General features: G+C 39.2%; 1 non-coding gene across 1 annotated transcript; it reads right to left on the bottom strand.

The window, feature by feature from the left end:
* Positions 1 to 14,283: 14,283 nt before the first annotated feature.
* Positions 14,284 to 14,356, bottom strand: trnaa-agc. The gene has a single exon. It is a non-coding gene; the product is annotated as a tRNA-Ala (tRNA).
* Between the last annotated feature and the right edge of the window lie 12 nt (positions 14,357 to 14,368).

Below are 14,368 nucleotides of genomic sequence, written 5' to 3'. Positions count from 1 at the left end.
CCTCTACTGCTTAAATAACGCTTAGCTAAATGTGTTTCAGTGATGCTCGACAAGACTAAACCTCACATTATCTCGCTTGTTCAGAGTTTATAATCGTTTATTGATATGTCCAAGATAAACAGCTGTGTCTGCCAGATTTACACTGGTTTATTTAGCTACAAGGCTGAAACTGGCTTGCTTTTCACCAGCTTCTTCTGCGAATTGTCCAGTTCCACCATTAATGGTGGAAGTTGTTATAACGCCTCCGGCGCAAAGAACTGCGGCACCATTTAAGGTGGAACAGGAAAATTTAACGCTAGCATATCTTTACATTAATGCACACATTTATTTTTTCCTCACTTATAGTCATTTATCTCTGCAATGAATGTATCTTGGCGATTTTATCATTTTAAAAGCTGCATTAGGAGTTGTGAGTTATTTTTGTATCACTAAACGTATTAAGCCCATCACTAATGTAAAGTTAGCAGGATAACCAACTTAATGTGGGCTAATATTAGCTAAGTAGCCACATTAGCTAAATGGCTGCTGTTAAACTGAGATAAATTAAAAGGTAGCCAGCGTTGGCTAACATACTAAATCCGTGGGATACCTTTATAGAATGCATTACAAGCCTTTATATAAACCTTAACACGAGCAACATTGCCGAAAAAAGGTATTTTACTCTTCATTTCTTACCGTGTAAGCAGACCGGCTGCAACTGGTTTAAACCGGTTCAGTCTGCTTATTTAACCGCCGAATCTCCGTCACCACGGCAACAGTGCTCAAAACAGGCGGTGGAAAACGCTGTTTCTAGTAACAGCAGTTTCAGTGTTTAATGTAGTTTTTATTAAATGCAGTTAGAAAAAAACCTAAGAAAAGTAAAAGCTTATCTTAAGTCTATTATTGAATTAAATATTCTATTGAGCCAACAAAGTCCAGTAGAACACAATGGATTCAGTTTCCAACTGTGCACCTTATCATCTCAAAACATGATTTCTGTCATATGATAGTCATAAAACTTTATCTACATTAGAAATTTAAACACATGCTGTGACTCCTAAATACTTCCAGTTTCCAGTCCTGTCTTTTGTGAATTAAGTTGGTTAAGTTGGTTAGAGTTGTAAGTCTGTCCCCATATCACTGTCCTGGGATAGTTTAATATAACCAGAAGGATACTAAACTGTCTGCTACACATTGTTGTTTTCTCAGCTTTAAATTCTTAAATGTATTATATTTTTATGATATATTATGTTGCTGTATAATATGGGAGGGAAATCAAGCCAAAAAATATATTATAATTTAAACAATAAATTGTAAATGCAAACCTCTTTTTGCCATTTCTTTTCCCAAAATCTGCACAAATATGCTGCCAAAAATGAAAAATGAAATGAAATACCTACATTTGCAAATTTAATTTTCTCACATAAGCATGAGTCATTTGTGAAAAAAATAAAAAATGAATTTAAAACAGCTATTCATGGTATATTTTTTGGGTTAAATGCAACTGTTTCCAATATTCCTGCGCCGATGGTTAAATCTCAGTGTTTTATTCCACTTCAAGATGAAGTTAATAAGCTGCTGATTTAACAGATGAGATGTCTGTCCGGTTCTTATATATTCTGACTTCATTCTGACAAAAGAAAATAAAAGGGACTCTGCTGAGTGTTTTACAAAACACCACCACTCATTGGCTGAGTGCCTGAAACAGAACTCGTTTTCTCTTTTTTTCTTGAACAGTAGGATTTTCCTCTCATCCTAAATGGGAGTGTTTGTGAGAAGAACAGACTGCAGTCCGCCTGGCTTTTATTAGGAACCCCTGTTTCTTTTTTAGAGCATTTTAGTTAATCACCCATAAAAACACTGAACTTAGTTCATCAGTGTTTTTCTGATTCTGTGTTTTTGTTTTCATTTGTATTATTTAAAAACGTTTCTTTCATTTATTTATTTATTTATTTATTTATTTACTGGCGCGCGTTGTAATGGAACTTGGGTACTCCGTCTATGACGTCACCCCGCGCCAAGCTCGATTGTGACGTCATGCCGTATAAAAGGCGCTCTCAGTCCGGTGTTCGGTCATTAGCCTGTTGGACACGTTAGGAGGAAGTTCCTCTGTGAGCTGATGTGAGACTGAGCACCATGAAGAAACACTCGGAGAACGTGAGTTCTTTTTACCTTCTTTTCTCCGTCCTTCTCATTTAACACAGAAATGAAATTCATATTTCAATACTAATAATTCATCATAATGTTATGTTAACATTATATTATAAAAAACAAAACAAATATTATAAATTATATTTAAGTGGTCACAATGAGGAAGAATATATTGACCCTCATAACATATATATATATATATATATATATGTATTTAAAATGAACAATTTACTCTCATGAGCTACAATTATGGTATGAGTTTTCATGATGATGCTGATTATTATAATGATAATGATGACTAATATTATGATGATGATGACTGGTTATTAATATTAATAATGATTAACTGGTCAAAACGAGGAGGAATATTGACCCTCATATCTAATAACTCACACTCACACATTTAAACTGAGTACTCTCTATGAGCTACTATTAGTGATATGAGTTTTGATTGTGATGCTGGTTATTATAATGATAATGCTGATTATTATAATAGCAATGATGATAACTGTTATTAATATTAATAATAATGAGTCATGATTACCTGGTCAAAACGAGGAGGAATATTGACCCACATCTCATAACTCATAGATTTAAAATAATACAGTATAATGTGATTCTCTAGTGATATAAACCTCATCTAAACAGATGCAGGTGATCTCAGTATGTTTCTACAACACTGTGTGGAATATAAAGTCTGCAGGTAATTTAGTTCATTACTGTTTTACCATATTCAATCAAAAAAACATGAACTTGGCCAGAAATAAATTTTGCAGACGATATCCTGGAAAAAGTTTCATGACTGTGTAACTGAAATGTGACAGTTTGGAGATAAAATATGGCCTGAGAATAGTTGTTATTAATGCTATGAATGTTGTAATTGGCTGATATATAATATTAACTGTGGGAAAAATTCAGAGCCTTTTGATTCATTGTTATGACTCCAATAAGAAAAACTTCCAATAAGAACTTGGCAAGAACTACTAACTGATGCACTCATTCATATTTGTGTCAACTGTAAAATAATCAACAACCAGTCTGCTCATGTGAAAATTTGCATTTGTGCATCTTCAAGAAAATTAAAACAAATCTAATTAAAGATTCTGTGCAATTCCAGTGAAAGTACAACATAAATGCCTTCACTTTCTTATTCATTCCTTTTTTATATATTTAAACAGATCACACTGGAGAAGTTCAACGATGTGCTGGATAAAATCTCTGTCTGGGTGAAAGCAGCTGTGAAGGAGGTGTTTGTTCCAGCTTTACAGCCGAGCATGGAGCAGAACCTCCTCTCCTCAGAAATGCCCTCAATCTCCAGAAGCCCCAGTGGAGTGGAGCGCGGAGAGACCAGCACTTCTCCCTCTGGGAGGATCTCCCAAAGACTGAGAGATGTTTTCAGCAGTGCCTTTGCTGGAAGCCCCTGCTGTCTTCCTTTAATGCCTACTTCTCCATTCAGGTATGTTGACACTCAGACTTCACTGTGGCTGTTAGTGTTGCTCTAAAGAGCTGTGAACCTGAGACACTAACATAAATACACATCATGAAGTAATCTTATATGACAGCACTAAAATGATCAGCGCTTAACAACTAGAAGTTGTTGCTTGATAGCTTTCTGATATAAACAAGCTCAAGGTTCCCTCACCCCCTCTCTAGTTTTGTGGTAAATAGGTTAATTTTAATACCTGTTTTGTCTCTCTTTTCAAGGAGCAGCAGGAAACCCCTGCAGAATGAAACCATTAAGCCACTGATGGAGCTGCGAAGTGAACTGGAATTCATGTCCACGGCAAAGTGCAGTGATTTAAGCACAGCGCCCCCTTGTGAGCCTCTCAGAACCCTGTTTGGCATCACGAAGGAGAGCATTTTCCAGAATGTCCACAGAGAGCTCACCAATTCTCTGTGTAATATGATACTACCGCGCATGACGGACACTGCGAGAATGAAAAAAACTTTCAAGCTCGCCTGCACTATTCTGGATTATTCGCTGGTGCAGGTAAGTCACTGTAACTTTCAATTTGTTACATATTTTAGTTTAAATTTGATGCATATACATAATCGGGACTGCAGTTGAAAATTACCCAAGACCACTTTGCTACAGGGTAATTGATGTGCATTTCCTCAGACAGACAGACAGACAGATAGATAGATAGATAGGTCACTGTGTGAGAAAAAAGTTTCACCGTGTTTTTCCTTCCATATATTTTATGGGGTTAATGGCTCTTTCCTTCTCTCTTTGTCCCACTAGCTGAACTCAGCTCTCGCTGAGGTGCATGATCATGCTGTCTCCCATCAAGTGTCACTTTTGATTGCGAACACCAGCAAGGACGTCGCCGACATACTGCTGTTTGCAACTGTGACCAGAATGCACAACTTTGTCCATCTGTGCACAGCGTCTGAGTGGCAGATTGCTGCTCAATGCTCTTCTATCAGCAAGATCAATGATGGGCTGGAAGAGATGCTGCCTGCTGCAACCGCCAAGGTTGTGGCCACTATTTTCGAAAGCATGCTGAACGTCTGCAGTGAAGCATCATCTGAGGACCCAGAAGAATTTGGTTCTAAGACACCTCTATTTAACTTCATTCAGGCTGTGCATGACAAAATTAGGTCAGACCTTTTCAAAGCAGCCACCCTGAGAGGGTCTAGCAGCGGAACATGTTCCGGCATCGGGAGGAAATCTCCATCTAGTCCAGAGAGTTTATCTTCAACATCCTCCCAGACCAGCTGGGCACCAAAAGCAGGTCGGGCACTCCTTTGGCTGAATGGAGAAAATGACAAAGGCACTACAGTGGAAGATGGGATTATCAATCTCATCTCTTTCATCGGTGCTGAGGTCCCAGAGGTAACATCCTCTGTAATTTACCAGTCTCTGCAACTGGAGGACTACATGAGGCTAAAACCGCCCTGTGAGAGAATCATGGAGACGATCATCTTCTCAGTGAATGACAACGATGATCCACCCACCAGTGAGACACATACAAAAGAGCTCTTCAGGCTTTCCTGTGAGGCTTTCCATATTGAAGCCTCCAAGATGGTCAGCGATATAATTTTGAATGAGACCGCGGAATTAGACATGGCAAGAGAAGCAAGCAAAAGGAGTGAATCATTTGTTGCAAAAGGGGATCAGAGCCCACCTCCTGCCTTCAAAAGCAGCCTGGGAAGTAGCTCATTAGCTGCAGCCTCAACAGTTGTAAGTGCAGTGACAGCTGAGTTGAAGGGCACCTTTGAGGAGGAACTCAGGTTAGTTGATCCTTCTGTTGACTCCACTCTGTACATGGAACAAGTCCAGATGGTGTCTGAGAAAGTCCTGAATTCCACCCAGGCTAGACTGAAGAAAGTTTTTTTGCAAAACCTTCTCGTGAGAGCTGATGCAGCCATGACCAGTCACGATAGGGCTGCACTTAGTTATAACATACTGTCAGGCTCAAAGAAGGTAGTGAAGAGCATCATCCAGAACATCACTGCAATAGTGCCTCTCTCTGCAGACAGTGATTCTGTGACGTCAATCACACAACAGTTCTTAAAGTCTTTGGAGGAAGATCTAGAGCTCCAGTTCATGTGGCAGCTTTCAGACTCCTCTCTGATGCGTCCAGAATGCTTGAGTGATCTCATTGTCACAGAGGTCTCAGAAGCCGTTGCTGATAAGCTGCTCAGCAATGGAGCACTTCAGCAGAATGAGTCTTCCGATTCTTTATTGGGAACACTGGACAACATGCTTTCGACAGACTCCATCCATCAGTCCTCCCGTGAGCACATCAGCTTTGTGCGGAAACTAGTTCTAGGGGCGTCTGCTGTTCTGAACAGTGTGAGGGAGAAAACAAGCTCCCCTTGTGATGAGAAAGTCGTCTCTACACCTGAACTGTGCGAAGAGAAAGTCCAGTCAGGTATTGTGAGTGGCTTTATAAGGACAGTAACAGAGAGGCTGCTCCATCAGTGCCTCAACAGGATTTCAAGGAAGCCTCAGACTGTCCCCTCCTCAGTGGACCACCATCACCCTCAAACTGCATCACCTCTACTGACGCCCGAACTTCAGACTGAAACTGAAAATCAGACAGTGACATCCTTTCAGGCCAGTGAGAGCCAAATTGCACGACTTGCCGATGATCTGGTCAATTACGTGATGGAATCTCTGCCTGCAGATCTGTTCAAGAGATCAAGCTGCACCAGTTTGGGTAAGATCAGCTAAAAGAACACTTATTTGAACATGTTAACAAATGTAATACTGTACTATCCAGTCATAAGTACTATGATTTAATAAAGGAATGAGCCATTTGAGGCTGTGCATTACAGTGATTTTAATAAAAAAATCATTGTAATTTATTGTAACGGCATCAAGTGGCTTTTGCTTTTACAAAGAGTGAACAAATAGAAAATTGTGAAACACATTCATTTTCATTAAATTATTTATTTTTTATTGTAATTCTAATAATCTCAAACACTTCTTCCACTGAACAATGTAGTTTGTTAATTGTAGAATATGGTTGCGAAACAACACATTGTATAGTAAGTTAGAATATTGGTACAGAATTAAATAGATTTCCTTATATCTGTATATTTAGAGCATTTCACGACAGCTTCAACTGTAGATCAGACGATCAGATATAAAATCCGGAGCTGTCAGTTTTATAATACTACTTTGACATTCAAATGACTCTATGTAATGTATTTCAGGATCTACACCAAGCAAGACCTCCAAGCTTTACCGCATCCTTCCATTCACGATTCCTAAGTTTAGGAGCCTGAAGCTCAGGTTTAAGGTAAGATTTTTCATTATTAGATTTTGCTCAGTTGACATTTTTTAAATGGTGTACTACTGTATTTTATTTCTGTTTGTGAAAGAAATGTACTTTGTCAATGCTTATTACTTAGCTATGGTTATTATTAAGTGACTACTATGAACTGTTCAGTAATTTCTATGAAATCAAAATGTAAGTTATGTAGTAATGAGACTAAGGAACTGAAGTTTGCATGCACATCTGGATCGTTAGGGTTCAGGGTGTTAAATGTGATGGTTCGTTCTTCATCTTTTGGAATACTGAAATGAAATTTTCTCTTTTTAAAGAAACTGAGAAAGAAGGTAGAACCCATGAGTGCTCTTTCGTCAGACTGCACCCAGAAAAGACCTGATCTAACTGGTAAGTGTTTCTCTTCCAAGGATTTACATGAAATCATTCTGCTGTGTTCCATGCTCCACCATTTCGTCCAACATCTGTGGTGTTTAAATAATGACAATTTAACAATTTTCTGCACTTTCTTCCTCTCTTACAGGGTCTCAGACTGTGTCTTCTTTCTGCCCTCCATCAGAAGAACCATCAAAATCTCTGGCTACCACAACATCCTCAGCCGTTCCAGTACCAAAGAGGAAGAATTTCTTCTCCAGAGTGGCTACTGCTTTCTCTAAGGTCTTTAGGACAGGAAGCAAGATCTCGTCTTAATGACACAGTTCAGAGAAGTTTAAATAAAAATAAAAATAAAAAGCAATTATCGTCTCAGTATCATGACTTTATAAAATCACCTAAAAGTAAATATAACAAAGTAATGGTATTTGGGTGGAATGAGCCTTTAAAGCTATAGTTAGATAAAGTAGTGGTATTTGGGTGGAATAAACCTTTAAAGCTATAGTTAGATAAAGTAGTAGTATTTGGGTGGAATTAGCCTTTAACACTATAGTTAGATAAGTAGTGGATTCTTGTACACAGCAGATTAGGGGGCTTCCCTGTTGTCACCCACACATTTTAACCCCATGAAGCCCATGTTCGTAGTTGAATGTGGTACTGTAGAGCAAAGAAACACCAAAGTGTGCAGTGTTTTTGTTGTTTTACATCACAGTGCAGTGCGTTTTGAGCTTTACGAAAACAGTAAACAGTGTAAACACGTACACGTAAATCACGTCATTTCGTGGAAACCTGTGATCAGTTGGAGGACGCTGGCATCGAACCCACGATCTCTTGTATGCTGGTGTAAGTTTCAGGAACCTGCTGAAAGGGTTGAGAAAAGAAAGGAATAATCCTCCACCTGTAAGTGATGGACTGTCGGTGGTCAGCCAAGCCCACCTACACAAGACAGAGGAGTCTGGTCTCTGAGACTCAGAGACCAAAGATATGCAAGTCTTAAGCTGAAGTGTTGGGTTGTTGTGGAACATCCTAGCTGAAAAAAAACACAGGAACCATTCAGGGTTTCTGTTGGTTCCTGACGGTTCTGTAATGTGTTTGTTTTTCATTGATGGGTTGATATCACAGTGTAAAGGACTCTCATGGTTCAACATGTGACCTGTGACTGATTCTAAACACACTTGATGGTTTCCCAAGGAGTTCTGCAGGAAACTAGTGGTCTCTAATGGTGACCACCTTTAAGCCATTTCCCATTAGAAAGCAAAACCTTCAGGTTTTAATGTTTTTGGTTCTAATGGTCTTTTTTCAGCTAGGATGCTCAATGCAAAGTTTCATTAAGTGAGTTCACCCTTAATGGAAACCGATTTTAAAATGCATTGGTGTGCTAAACCTCATTTTTTATAAATGTTTACATTTATATTTGCTATACATACTGAATATGTACCTCAGTACACCAGTACCTGGTTGTATCCGTACTTCTCTCCCACAGATATATACCTGGATGTCGCATTGTCTGTTGTTCTCTATGTGAGGCGATACGTCTGTGCATCCGCCATGTTGGAGTGGTCAAGAGCTGCTTGTAAACAAATTCACTTGTATTGAGAAGTGATGAGTTTTAAAATTAAATCAGCCACACTTTCCTTATTACTCAACCGATTTTCACCAAATATGTTTTGTTATAATCCCCAGACACAGATTAATCTCTCAGACATAGATTGCTCTCGGGAGATTTTACTTAATAATAACTGTGATCGTGCTAATTAGCTGTCCGGACCAGCAGCAAAGTATTTAGTCTTCATCTGACGTTAAAAACCGAGTTTAGCGCTCTGGTAGAAACATAATCTCACACACATCAGCAAATCCATCAATGTTTGAATCACTTCTAATCTTAAAACACATAAAAATAAAATAAACCCCCCAAAACACCGTAAGAAGGATGAAGCTAAAGTTGACTTTCTATTCGCCATTTAAGGTGGAACGGGAAAATTCAAACAAGATGCTGGCAAATAAGAATCTGACTTAAGCTTTGTGTAAGAAGGTCCCAGTTAGCAAAATGTATCTGGCCTACTTGTGGGCCACATCCTTGGTTTAGTTCTGGCCCAGTTCTGGCTGGGTCCTCGGCCCAGATCTGGCCCACACACTAAAAAATTAGCACAACTAATGGATGTGGCCCAGCTCTGGCCCACATACTTTAAATTGAGTAGAACCAAGGGATCTGGCCCAGCTCTGACCCATATACTGTAATGTGTGTAAGTTTAACGGCTGTGGTCCAGATCTGGCCCGTATATGGCACACAGTTACGGCTGAGTACCCACTTTGGTCCCCGGCCCAGAAGTGGCCCTACAGGATGCCGCACTCATTTATTGCAGAACATGCAAAATATTAGTAATGTTTATTTCTAATAATCGATAGGTTTTGACAAAAGCCACTTCAGAATGAAAACTCCATGTTGATTTTGGTTAAATAAATAAAAACAGAAAGCTTCACCTTTGTGACAAGTCATTATCTCCAGTCTTTGTGTGTACATCATCAAGGACATATACTGCTGGTCATTCCACAAACCATCTGCCTTGTATCAAAGAGTATAATGTTTTCCACATTCATAAATACATTTCTCACAATATTACTGCATTAATTTTTAAACCATGGTGGATGAAAAATTCTTGAGCCAAGTGGAGAGGCCACTGAAATAGAGGCTAAACCTGACATCTTCCTTGGAGCACTGTTCGTGTGGGGTTAGAGTATAATTTCTCAGACATTTTATTTTAAATCAGAGATGACAAACGTCTGAAAAATTATACTTAAGCAGTCTGTGGAATAAAAACAGTTGTGTATGTCCCTAAAACATAGGTGTCAACCCATTCAGTATGTCTTTATAAAATACATACATTCCTGAGATCAAGCCAGCTGTGTATGTGACACTGTTTTGCAATTTAACTTGATCAACAGCTACGTTTTATGATTCTGTATGCAATAATTACTACAGTTTTTTTAGTAAACAAATACAAAACTGGATAATCTGCTGTATCGCTAATAATTTTATTCTATATTATGTTACACATGGGCCCTTTCTGGGATTTGCATTGGATCCCACTTCAGCATGAGGTGGGTTTAGAAACCGGTTCAATCATGAGCTTACGTGGGTATATTATGATAATTTCGCTTTGTTTTGCATACATTCATTTTTACCAGAGCAGAATCCCTTAAACAAAACAAAAAGCAAAAACATTTAGAATGTATTCAGATTTTTTATTGTGTATCACAATTAAAAACATTTTAAAAGTAGAAAAAATATACAACAGACGTGTTTTGGTCTGTTGTAGATTAACCTCATACTGATTTGTTGTTCAAAGATTTATTTAAAATACTAGATAATGACAGTTATTTAGTGACGTTAATAATAATAATAATAATAATAATAATAATAATAATAATTAAAGGTTTCAAAATACTTGTTCTAAAGTAAAAACTTACCATTTATAAACACTCCTAAAATTCCTGATGCCTGAGGAAAGAGAAAAAGCATTCAGCTATCATTTACTTCTTTAACGGATTTCCAGATAACACAGCTTTTTGTGTCAAACTGTACAACAAATCCCTTTACCTGACAATCTGGAGCAACACCACAATCAGTATTTCCAGCAGTTCCCTCTGCAGACTGAATGAGCTCTGTCACTTTGAACTCCAATAACAGCTCGTCCTCCATAGAATAAATGGGTTTTACTTTAGAAACTGAATAATGAGGACTGAAGAACTCCACAACTGCAAGATCTGTGAACAACAAGAAGGGTTTTGTTCTAACAAACATTAAGAAACCCATCATCAAAAATAAGATATTTACAGGTTGATGTAAAGCACTCCTGTCAATGAACCCTGATATGAGCCAGGAAATATCGCCTCAGGTGAACAACCACAGCACCTGTTTTTACTGTTTTCTTCTAGTTCTACTGACTTAAACAGAAAGGTGATGTGTTCGCACATAAGAGGGTTTAACACTGCTGTCAAGACAATGCATTAGCCCCAAGCTAACCCACTAACCGCGAGCTAACGTTGGCCGACTACTCTGAACACTTAGCAAAAAGGAATGTTAACATTATTCACGACGAATTAACAACGAAGGGTAACGTAACTAAACCTTGAACTAATAGCCATTTCATTAATCTCGCTAGCCTGTGCTTTTTCAAGTGTTATGCCAAAACGGCATTGTTGGCTAACTAACGTTATAGTTTAACTTTTCATTTTCATACTGGAACAATAATCTTATTGAACTAAACTTACACATCACAAATCATGTTAATGTATGTACGTGTGATTTTTCTAAGTATATTACTTAATGTCCTTTGTCTTCTTGAAGAGATTTGTCTTCTCTTCAGCCCTGCCTGCTGGCTTGTCCATTTGAAAATGGTAAACTTGGGCAGGAAAATTCATTAAATGAGGGTTTTAACCCTTACAGCGAGTGTCAGCTGTTTTCTGTAACTTCAGTAATGGGCCACTTATGACATGCCAGACTTGGGCCAAAAGTACTGAGGTGTAAATCAGCCGAGCACGAATCTCCCGTAACTTAACTGTGCTGTGGCCCTCTTCCTTCAACCACATTGTTGAGCCACAACATTCATGCCAGAATTGGCCCTTGAACGTAAATATGAGTCAAAACCTTACACAGCTGTCCAGCATCTGGCCCAGTTGTGGCCCACATGCCTAATAACTATCCAGCAGTCAACCAACACCCGCAGATATAAGCCAGAATCGGCCCAGAACTGTCTGCTATCTGGGGTGTTAACATTAATCTATGATGAATATCTACACGGATTAAGGAATGCTATAACTTACATAGCTACAAAGCTTTAACCATCACTGTAAATAAATAACTACTACATAAAGTTAAGATCCCCTGAATAGACTATTAAATGAAATAAGCTTAATATAAAACCAGAGGAAAACAATCACATCAACAGGTTCTCTGTGCATCACCAACCACACGACCACATCCACACATAAACACACCTATTCCTTTCCCACTGTCTGAGTGCAATACTCTTGAAATAGTATAATTTTGGACAGTATCTTTTTTAAACTGCTGCTCTGTAATGGTACTGAATGCTGTTCAGCTGCGATGTTGACCGCCCCAACATGGCGGCGCCGTTGACGTGCCTGGCTGAACCCAATGTGGCATCTAGGCATGTATATCTACGTTCTCTCCCATTGCAGGTAACTGTACCTGCAGTTTGTTTGGGTACTATTTGATGTCTTCTCTTGTCTGTGTAGGTCTTCCATTTTTAGAGCTGTTGGCGCCACCTGGTGGAAGCCTACTGTAAAAGCAGGAAGCAGTGCCCATATTCAGCACGGCCGTGCTGCAGTCCGGCTATGATGGCCCCACAATAATGCTTCACCCGTCATTACAAGGCTTGTTAGACTCATTGCCTTTTTTTTCAAAAAAATAAACTATTCAAGTAAAATGCCAGAAGCGGAATCCTGGCTCTCCTGAAGTTATTTGAGTAGATGTTGAAGCTGACTGAGTGGGTCCTTGGACTTCTAGCGAGTCCAGATTTATGTTGACGCCTGTATCAAAAGAAATTTCTTGTACAGCCGATACTTAATGAATAAAGGTTCTGATACCGATTCGCACGTAAAGAGCCCCTAAAAAAACTCCTGCTAGTGAAATGATCCCCTTTCCTCAAATCAATTACATCGGGATAATTGTCTCAAGATAATTATCTCGAGATATGTAGGTAAAACTTTTGCGCATTACCCACTCCGCCCTGTAGATGGCACCAATACACCATTCAGGCAGCATTCCTCTTTGCATGGTCTCCCTGAGTCCATTGTCCATTTTTCTGGATTGTCATCTTGAGATCAACTATCTTGTGATCTCAGCACAACAAAGTTGTCATTTGAGGTCATGACTTAATTATTATTGTGATCCCAAGATAACAACTTAACTGTCTTCTGATTTCAAGATAAAGTTGTTATCTCAAGATCACAGTTTACTAATCCAGAGAGGCCATGACGTCGTTACAATTTTCTGGATTTTTATCTTGAGATCAACTTAGGGCCAGAAAAAGTCGTAATATTATGAGGAAAAAGTCGTAATGTTTCGAGAATAAAGTGGTAGAATTACATTAAAGTGGCTTTAATACCAGGAAAGATCTCAATATTGTGGCCAAAGGCTTTGCAAAGTGAAGGCAGCTCCTCCTCATGTTAAAATGAGGAGCGCTGAGTTGGTGGAGTTACACTTTCATATCGATTCACCCATAAAGAAGTACTCAGTCTCCCTGTCTCTCCTGCACATCAGCACCAGCCTGTTATTAGGATAAGAAATGGCTGAAACGGCTGAGCAGGAAACTGTTTATCTAGAATAAAGAGCCAGACGGACTCGGAGGAAACTGTCTGTCTGTTCTGTTGAAGGAGAATCGCAGGCAGGGTCGTCTACACGGCTATCGGGGGCTACAGACAATGAGAATGATGATCAAAATGATCGATCCACAAAGAGACAGGAGTGAACTCCGGCGCTACAACAACCGAGACCCCACGCGTTATGGCAGCCCCCCTACAGTTAGCCCCGCTAGAGTTAGCCCCCCTACAGTTAGCCCACTTTATCCTCGAAATATTACGACTTTATTTTAGAAACATTACGTCTTTATTCTAGAAATATTACGACTTTATTCTAGAAATACATACATACATCATCTAAACTGCTTATCCTTCTGGGTCACGGTGGGGTGCTGGAGCCTATCCCAGCTGTCTATTCTAGAAATAGTACGACTTTATTTTAGAAATATTACGACTTTATTCTAGAAATATTACGACTTTTTTCTAGAAATATTTCGACTTTATTCTCGAAGTCTACTATTTTTGTTTTTGATCAGTGGCTCTGAAACGCCGCCCTACCGCGCTGCACATAAAGCAACAAACCGACAAAGAGAAAACAATGACCTGAAACACTGGGGGTCCACTCGCGTTTTCCCCCCACAGTGTGAACACTTACGAACGTCTGGAAACATCGCGAAGGTGCTCAGCGGCGCTTTTCTGGGAGCATAAGTGAATTTCTTGGAGGATGCGGGCATCGATCCCGCTACCTCTCGCATGCTAAGCGAGCGCTCTACCATTTGAGCTAATCCCCCGATGGAGACGCG

This window comes from Colossoma macropomum, unplaced genomic scaffold (genome assembly GCF_904425465.1).
Source record: "Colossoma macropomum unplaced genomic scaffold, Colossoma_macropomum, whole genome shotgun sequence".
NCBI classification, from domain to species: Eukaryota; Metazoa; Chordata; class Actinopteri; order Characiformes; family Serrasalmidae; genus Colossoma; species Colossoma macropomum.
This window is presented reverse-complemented; position numbering and strand designations above follow the sequence as displayed.